Raw genomic sequence first — 7,455 nt, forward strand, 5'->3', positions numbered from 1 at the left:
CTGTTTTAATTCAAAATATGACACATAATTAGAAGTTACAACTAATGAGCTTAACACATAATTGTACTACTAATTGTACTACTAATTACTACTAATTACTAACTGCAAATACAAATTAAATAAAAATTAACACTAAAACATTGCCCAAATATAATTAAGAACCCTAAAAATTTAATGAAATTAAACATAATGGAGATGAAGTAATTACCTTAACACTGACCCAATCAAAAAGATGAAGTTATGGTTTCAATCGAGTTTTTTTGAAGTTATTTTGATGAAGAGGATGAAGAGCTTGAGTGAAGAAATTGTGTGAAGAAGATGAAGAAATCGAGTCAAGAAATCGAGTGAAGAAGATGAAGAAATCGATTCAAGAAATCGAGTGAAGAAGATGAAGAAATCGAGTCAAAGGCTAGAAAATTAATGGCTTAGGACAAAATCTGAGAGGTTTGAATGGCTTAAGACAAAGATCTGGGGCTATTAATGAGTACCACACATTTTGTGCTTTTTTTAACAAACAAATCCGACAACGGTAAAGCAGCCAAACCCCTTGTATCACAGTAATAACGACAATACAAATATTTAAAAAACCGTTGTATAACAGATACACTGTTCAATCGTCTGAAAACAAGTTATATAACGATTTTTTAAAACAAACCGTTGTAAGGTCTATTATAATTAAAATAGAAACTTTAGTACGAGACTAAACACAAGTTACAAGTACCGGTCAAAACACCGGTTAACTGTTTAAATAACAAACCAAACACATTTATTTTTTTTTCAAAATTTTCTCATATCACTAAAACATATAGTTCTTAACATCCGTACGGTTGGATCATTCATAAACTTTTTTAAAAAAATAGAAACTTTAGTACAAGACTAAACACAAGTTACAAGTACCGGTCAAAACACCGGTTGACTTTTAAAATAACAAACCAAACACATTTATTTTTTTATCAAATTTTTCTCATATCACTAAAACATATAGGTCTTAACATCCGTACGGTTGGATCATTCATAAACTTTTTTAAAAAAATAGAAACTTTAGTACGAGACTAAACACAAGTTACAAGTACCGGTCAAAACACCGGTTGACTTTTAAAATAACAAACCAAACACATTTATTTTTTTATCAAATTTTTCTCATATCACTAAAACATATAGTTCTTAACATCCGTACGGTTGGATCATTCATAAACTTTTTAAAAAAATAGAAACTTTAGTACGAGACTAAACACAAGTTACAAGTACCGGTCAAAACACCGGTTAACTATTAAAATAATAAAACAAACACATTTATTTTTTTTCAAAATTTTCTCATATCACTAAAACATATAGTTCTTAACATCCGTACGGTTGGATCATTCATAAACTTTTTTAAAAAAATAGAAACTTTAGTACGAGACTAAACACAAGTTACAAGTACCGGTCAAAACACCGGTTGACTTTTAAAATAACAAACCAAACACATTTATTTTTTTATCAAATTTTTCTCATATCACTAAAACATATAGTTCTTAACATCCGTACGGTTGGATCATTCATAAACTTTTTTAAAAAATAGAAACTTTAGTACGAGACTAAACACAAGTTACAAGTACCGGTCAAAATACCGGTTAACTGTTAAAATAACAAAACAAACACATTTATTTTTTTTTCAAAATTTTCTCATATCACTAAAACATATAGGTCTTAACATCCGTACGGTTGGATCATTCATAAACTTTTTTAAAAAAATAGAAACTTTAGTACGAGACTAAACACAAGTTACAAGTACCGGTTAAAACACCGGTTGACTTTTAAAATAACAAACCAAACACATTTATTTTTTTATCAAAATTTTCTCATATCACTAAAACATATAGCTCTTAACATCCGTACCGTTGGATCATTCATAAACTTTTTTAAAAAATAGAAACTTTAGTACTTATACTGTAAAATCGTTTCCTAGTACTTATAATACTATTTTATTAGAATACTTTTTTGCTGGGTAATTATGTTTCTTACAATACTATTTTATGTAAATCTGTTGTCTGAATGTTTTAAGACAAGAGTTTAAAATTTTTGAATTTCAGCCCACAATTTTTTATACCATTTTCTAATTTACTTTTTACTTTATTTGTTTTGCTGGCAACATTATATACCGTTGGATTAAAGTAGTTTAGCTGGAGTGCATCTGAGCCGTTAAATTATTTCACTTCCCTCTTCTTTTTTCACTCCCCACTCCAATTCCCTCCCATTCTCCATTTTCTCTTTTCTTTCCTCTCAGAGCTCTCACAAGTCACGATACAGGTTCAATCTCCCTCTCTCCTCCTCTCTCTCTCTCTCTATCTCTCTATCTATCTCTCTCTCTCTCTCTCTCCTCCTCTCTCTCCCTCTCTTTAAATTGAACATCGATATGGGTATTGATTTGCATGCTCTTATTTTTGTGATTTAGGTATGAAGGTAGTGTACTATAACTGATGTTTTTTGATTTATACTTGGGGCTTATTTATGATCCGGGTTTATATTTTATTTTAAATTGAACATCGATTGGGGTATTGATATGCATGCACTTATTTTTGTGATTTGGGTATGATGGTAGTGTAGTATAACTGATGTTTTTTTATTTATACTTGGGGCTTATTTATGATTTGGGTTTATTTTTTATGCCTTGAATGTGATGTTTTTTGGGATTATGAATTCTGATTAGGGTTTATTTAATAAGTTAATGTGTTTATATTTTGGGTTGTGAAAGTTGTAGATTTAGGTTTATTTCTCTGAAGTGATGTTTTTTTTGGGTTGTGAAAGTGGTAGATTAGGCTTAATTTTTTTTGCCTTGAATGTCATGTCTTTTGGGCTGTGAAAGTTTAGGAAAGTGATGTGTTAGATTGTGTTGCCGTATGACTGTCTTACTGAGGGGAATCACGAGTTTGCCTATACTTGATTGCTTCTCAACTATCAATATGTATTATGTGCATAATGCAGAAGAAATGAAAACGTTTTAGGTGCATTAATAGAGATGCCACATGAGTGTCCTTAGAACCTCCATTAATATAATTATAATCAACTGATATTCATGTAGTTTTTTGGCTTTGTGTGAAGCAATTAGATTAAACTTAATGTTTTAAGTGTAGATTAATTATGGCTCCTTCAAGAAAAACAAAATCCGATCCTCGTAGAACTAGTGAAAACCTTATCAAGGCACTAAAAAAGAACAAGGCAGATGTAAAGAAAAAGACAGAGGATCTAAAAATGAGCAAGGCGGTTAAGTCCACACCTGTGAAGAACAAGACAGAGGAACGAAAAATGAGCAAGCCGATTCAGCCTGAACCTATGAAGAACAAAACAGAGGAACTAAAAATAAAGGCAGGGGCGCTAGAAAAGAACAAGGCGGTGTCTGAACCTGTGAAGGAAAAGCCAGTGGAGTCTTGCCTTCGGAATTCATCCCCTGAATCAGTAAAGAAGAATGGAATTTCTAAGAATCTAAAAAGCAAATTATCTAAAAAAAGGAAACGAGTGGAAGAAACAGCAACCAAACAAGAGGGACTTAAGCTTCTAAAACGCAGAGCAGTTACGATGCATAGGATTGTTAGGCGTAAGATGCTGGGAATTAAGCTTGAGGTACTATTTAATAAAAAGGGTGAGCCATATGGGGATGCTGCTAAAGAAATGCAGTCTTATATTGGGGTTCTTGCCAGAATAAAAGCCCCGATATGGTATGACAGTTGGTTACGTGTTCCGATAGAAAGAAAAAACAAGATTTGGGATTGTGTGCAGGTAAAAGAAGTTGCATCTACAAAACCAACTAAGAATTTTACTTGTGTTAAATTATGACTACCAATTGTAGTTAACACACATGTGATAATAAAATTATTTATTTATGTACGTAGATGGCATACATTGTACCACCATCAGCACGAAAGCTTGTTCTGCAATCGGCATGCCAGAAATGGAGGGAGTTTAAAAGCCGTTTAACAACTGAATATATCATTCCTAATAAAGATCAACCTGAGTTGTTAAAGTTTCCTCCGGCTGACTACTCCTTTATTGAGAAGGCACACTGGGATATTTTTCTTTCAGGCCGTCTAACTGATGAATTTTTAGTGAGTTTTTTCTTTAATCTTTTTTATTTTATAAAATTCCCACGTAGCATAAGTAAATAGCGAAACAAACTATGCTGCTAACATTTATGTATTTTTTTCTCCAAGGACATCCACGAAAAACAGAAACTAAGGAGGAGTCTTAATTTATATCCACATTGTATTTCTCGAAAGGGCTATTCTAACCTAGAGCATGAAATGGTTAGTTATCATGAAACATATTTCTTTCATGCGTACATCATATAATTTTTTTCAATTCTTTTGTTTCGATTTTATTGTATAATATTTTAAACATGTTCATACAGATGGAGACTCAAGCTGACCCTGAAATGGAGATAGATAGATCAGATAGCTGGATTCGTGCAAGGAAAGATAAAGATGGAAACTTCAAGTCAGAAGCAGTTAAAGAAATTGCTCAGGCGATTGTAAGTTTTTATTTCTGTTGTTAATATATTCTTTTATCACCAAATATCTATTTTGTTGGTTAATTACTTCTATTATTTATCAAATTTTTAGGGGAAAATGAAACAAAGAGTTAGTGAAGGGGAGGTGACTGTGGAAGGCAGTGATGATATCTTGACCAAGGTGCTTGGTAGCCCTGAACACAGAGGACGGGTGCGTGGACAAGGGCGCTTTGTGAAGCAGTCTACATACTTTCATCTTCCAAGGCAGAAGAAGACATGTAGGACAATAGAGGAGAGGATTCAAGAGGGTATTCAGAAATTTATGAAAGAAGAGACAGAAAGGATAGTTGAAAAGTGAGATGCCTTTTGGGCTGCAGAGTTTCAAAAGCTGAAAGCTGGTATAGGAGGGAAGCTTATTGAAACTGGGTTAAGTCCAAATATTGGATCTCAACAAGGAAGTTGTTCCAAGGGAGCACATGACATTCTGAAGGACTTTGATTTGCAAGGTGTAAAGAAAAAAATGGATCTCATTCAAAATGTGGGTATCGGTAAGGAAACACATATTGAAGAACATATTCAGGAGAAACCTTTGGTGGATGGCGAAGAACATATTCAGGAACATGGCGAGGCTCTCAAGGTTGTTGATGTTGAGGATAATCAAATGTTGGTTGAGGATGTGTGTCTGGAACCTAATAATGAGGAGGTGTTGGAGGTTAAAGGATGCACAGAGTGGGAATTAGCAATTGGCTCCCCGACAAATATCGTTGCTTATGCAACAGTTGATACTAAGTGTCAGGTTCTTCATGGGAAACAACTGGAAAAAGAAAATGTACGGGTCTCAATCACTCGTGTACTCCAAGGATCTGAAAAGATTCCCTTACCAATCCAAGATGAGATCGTGACGGTGGAACAAGCTGTGGGAACATATATTGCATGGCCGAGAAACCTCATAATGGAAGTGAAGACAAGCGCCGCTGCAGTGAAAGGAAGTCCAAAGGTTAAATTTTCTTATATATATATGCAAGTATATTTTTAAACTTAGTAATCTAATTTTTACAATATCGGGTCTATATATAGGTAAGTTTTTGCGATATTGTTTCTCATGTTTAGGTTGAATAATTGTTTGGTTCAGTTTTATATATAATAATTTTTTCCCCTTATTTCAGTGTTGATTTTGTGGTGGTTGTCACATATTTATTTTTGTTAAAATGTTGGAAATAGGTTTGATAATTAAATTAATAATGATGCAATTTTTAATTTGTTACGTATTAATGAACTAAATCTGTTTATATTATAATTCTTTTGAAACTTATGTTGTTTTTTAAAAATAAAGAATAAAAACATAATTTAGATTTTCAATTACTTAACATGTCAACTTTCTTTAACTTTGCATTCTCTATTTTCTTTTTATATTTTCAATTCAGGGAGGCAAGAAAACTACTGGAAAAAAATGGAAGAAGGTAAAAGATTGTGTCCCGGAACCAGAGTATGTATTGGACATGGGTGCGAATTATCCCCCTGTTTTGAAACGTCTGTGGCTTTGGGCAAAAAATGCCCTAGCTGATGGACAAGTAAACTCTTTTTATCTATGCCAAGAAGCTTTTGGAGTAACCGCTAAGAAGGCACTGTTTTTATCGGATGTGCATGCTTTGTGCTCTGGGGGTGAGATATCAGGGTCCACCATTTGCATTTTTATCAAGTAAGCATTTTTCTAAAGTTTTGTTGCCTTTATGAATACTTATTGAGTTTTTTTTTGAATTTTTCATAATCTGTATCTCCAATTTTTAACAGTTTATTGCAAGAGAATTTGAAAAAGCGCAAGATGGTTGACATGATAACGTTTGTTGATCCTGGGATGATAGGCGCACTTGGTTGTGGTAGTCCAGGAGAGAGGTCAAAATCCTTATCTATCAGATTCAGGAACGCTAAACCAGGACAAATTTTCCTGCTACCATATAATGCTGTGTTAGTACCTGTTATAATAAATAATATATTCCTTACTTAAAGATTATTTTTTGTATATCATCATCTCTGTATGTTATTGTAAATTTTGTTGTTCATAAATTATCAGGAATCATTGGACGCTCACTGCTGTAAATCCAGATTCACAAACTGTTTACCACATGGACCCATTGAAGCGCAGGATTGCAACTGAAGAATGGACAGAAGTGATTGACAAGTGAGTACAATATTAAAATTTTATTTCAACTACAATCACTTTAATAATTAAATATAAATATGACTTACAATTGATCTATATTATATTTTCGTAGTGCCATCAAACTCTACCAGGAAAAAGCAAAGAAGTTCTTAAAGAAGAAAATATCTTGGGAGAATCTGGGGGTAAATATAGTATATTTTATCAATTTCTCTATTCTACAAGAATAGTGTAGCTAGACATATATAAAGTTTTTAATGTTCTCCAGGGGGTACCTGTCCAAACTGGGAGCAAAGATTGTGGTTTGTTTATAATGGGTTACATGAAAGAGATTTGTGCCGATATGGAATTAAAATTTCATTAGAAGGTAATGTTATAGTTATCTTTCTTTTTTCTATATCCAAGTGTATTGTGGTAAATAAATGTGATTTTTACATCCATGTTTCAGTGGTTACGCAGAAGCAACCTAAGTTATGGCATGAAAGAACTGAACGAGATAAAGACTGAATGGGCAAAGTACTTCATGAAGAAGCATGCCACTTGAACTTGCATACAGTGCTGCTGGGTATTTTGAGTTGTGAACATATTTTGTGTTGAAATTTGGGAGTTCTAGTCATGGTAGTTAACTCTATTTAAACGTTGTTTCTAATTACTAGCGTTTTTGTGGATATGTTCACCTGAAAATATTTTGCTTTCTACTTGAATGGTCTTGTTTTGTTTAAGATAAAACTTGGTTATAAGTTAGTTCTTGGTTGCAATGGTTAAATATTGGTTTAGTGGATTCATGTAATGGAGGGTTGGTTGATTGTTGGTG

The 7,455-nt window shown here is 33.0% G+C and overlaps 1 long non-coding RNA gene across 1 annotated transcript; it reads left to right on the plus strand.

Moving 5' to 3' along the window:
* Positions 1 to 6,610: 6,610 nt before the first annotated feature.
* On the plus strand, positions 6,611 to 6,999 carry LOC141712937 (uncharacterized). The gene is made up of 3 exons (XR_012571732.1): positions 6,611 to 6,662; positions 6,757 to 6,826; positions 6,910 to 6,999. It is a non-coding gene; the product is annotated as an uncharacterized LOC141712937 (long non-coding RNA).
* Positions 7,000 to 7,455: the final 456 nt, after the last annotated feature.

This window comes from Apium graveolens, chromosome 3 (genome assembly GCF_009905375.1).
Source record: "Apium graveolens cultivar Ventura chromosome 3, ASM990537v1, whole genome shotgun sequence".
NCBI lineage: Eukaryota > Viridiplantae > Streptophyta > Magnoliopsida > Apiales > Apiaceae > Apium > Apium graveolens.